The sequence below is a fragment of the Pteropus vampyrus genome, unplaced genomic scaffold (assembly GCF_000151845.1).
Source record: "Pteropus vampyrus isolate Shadow unplaced genomic scaffold, Pvam_2.0 Scaffold647, whole genome shotgun sequence".
In the NCBI taxonomy this organism is placed as follows: domain Eukaryota; kingdom Metazoa; phylum Chordata; class Mammalia; order Chiroptera; family Pteropodidae; genus Pteropus; species Pteropus vampyrus.
This window is the reverse complement of record NW_011889428.1, coordinates 32,050-33,981: the sequence shown is the minus strand read 5'-3', so window position 1 is coordinate 33,981 and position 1,932 is coordinate 32,050. Positions and strand designations below refer to the sequence as shown.

Sequence of the window (1,932 nt, the reverse complement as noted above, 5' to 3'; positions counted from 1 at the left end):
GTTCCTTCGATGGTGCCGCTGCCCTAAATCCTTAATTCTCGTCCTTCTCCTTAACGTCTTTTATTCGGGAAACAGTGAGGATTCGGCGTGGCCGAGTTTCTCGCCAGCCTTTGCGTCCCTCCTTCTCACGGGTCTCCCTGACCCTTTCCGCTTGACCCGTCCCGACCGCCAGCTGCTGTGTGGAGACCGCGGGGTTCTCTGTGTGGGATGAAGGGCCTCGAATGTGCTTCCTGCCTTCCAGAAGCTTCCTTCCGTCTTCTCAGGAGCTGGGAGGGGCACGTGATCGAGGAGGATGCAGGATAAGATGCGTACGAGATAACAGGCAGGGCTCCTGCGGGGCAGGGCTGCCTGGCTGTGGCCGCGACTCTTGGGAACGGTCAGCAGCAGCCGCTGGGTCTTCAATGTCACACTACTGAGATGGTGGCCCGACGATTCTTTGTCATAGGGGCTGTCCTGTGCATCGTAGGCCAGAGACAACATTCGATACATATCTGCTGGGTCTCTACTAGATGCTAGTCACACGCATGTGTACACACACACACACACACACACACACACACACACCCCATTGTGACAACCAGAAATGTTTCCCGATAATGCCGAACGTCTTCCTCTGGGGGACAGAGTCACCCTCGCTGGAGACCCGTAAGCCATCGTCCTGCAGCACGAGGCCGGGATAAGCGGTCGTCGTGTAGGAAGCAGCTACGTGCGTCAGGCACGGGCGCCCGGGGGCCGGGTTGAGCACTCGCTGCGGGAAGCCTGGAGGACCACGCTCGGGCCACGGTCCTGCCCAGATCTGCCTGCGCTCGACTGATATGGGGAAGGGGAGCACTAGGCACCTGGGGGCGAATCAGAAGCCACGGCATGGCTCTGTGTCCTGCGCCCAGAAAGCCTGCGTGCTGCTGCCTGACCCCGAGGAGTCAGCGACTGCGTGTCAGCCTCTGTTGCCATCACCGTCGTCATCAGACATAGTAGGAAAAGAGTGTCTTAGTGTCTTGGAGCTGCTGTGGCAAAGGGCCACAGACGCAGTGGCTTGTCAACGCCAAGCAGGCATTTCTCACAGCTCTGCAGGCTGACGAGTACAGGCTCAGACTGGCAGTGGATTTGATGTCTGGCGAGGGCCCCGTCGCCTGCCTCACGGATGGCCATGTTTCAACGCACCTGCCCGCGCTGGAAGGGGCCGAGTCGCTCTGTGCGCTCGGTGACATTAGGACACTAATCCCACGCGTGTCCTGATCACTTCCCGAAGGCCCCAGCCCCGACAGCATCACCTGAGCGGTGGGTTTCCAGCCCGTAGCAGAAAGGCATGAAGGACGGATCTGAGGCCACGACGTTTGCTTTCGTGTATACGCATATGTGTATTCGGGTCAGCACACTTCTCCTGTGAAGAAGCACATAGTAAATACCTTCAGCTTTATGGACTATACCCTCTCTGTTGCGACCACTCAACTCTGCCAAGGTAGCATGAAGGCAACCGTGCGTGACATAGCAGCTCACGGTGTGGCCGTGTTTCAATAAAACTTTATTTACAAACACAGGCAGTGGGCCAGACTTGGCCTGGGGCCTCAGTGCACCTACCGCTGATCTAGACAATTAGAAACAAACGTACTTTGTACCCATCGGCTTTGAATGGCTGTCAGCATCCAAGCACGCGTGTCCACTGAACACAATAAAGATTCTGCTTTCAGCTGAAGAAACAAAACAACCAGCCAGCTGCGTGAGTGCTGTTACACGTGTGCGTTTGTCTGCCGAGTGAGCGGTACCTCCGAGCGCCAGTGGGTGACAATTTCACAGGTTTTGCTGGTGAACCAGGTCCGCGTTGACTCGGCAGAATGCTTCGCTGGAGAACTGCATGGTTTGCGAGGCCGTTTGTGAAAGGCGTGTGGTTTGGCGGTACCGTGATGACCAGAAGCACAAAGCATGTGCTTGCTT

The 1,932-nt window shown here is 56.8% G+C and overlaps 1 protein-coding gene across 1 annotated transcript in view; it reads left to right on the top strand.

Moving 5' to 3' along the window:
- The window catches only part of LOC105308971 (F-box-like/WD repeat-containing protein TBL1XR1), a gene marked incomplete at its 3' end in the record, with an annotated part of 49,641 nt that overhangs the window by 17,440 nt on the left and 30,269 nt on the right, over positions 1–1,932 (top strand). The gene's annotated exons all lie outside the window — the stretch shown is intronic.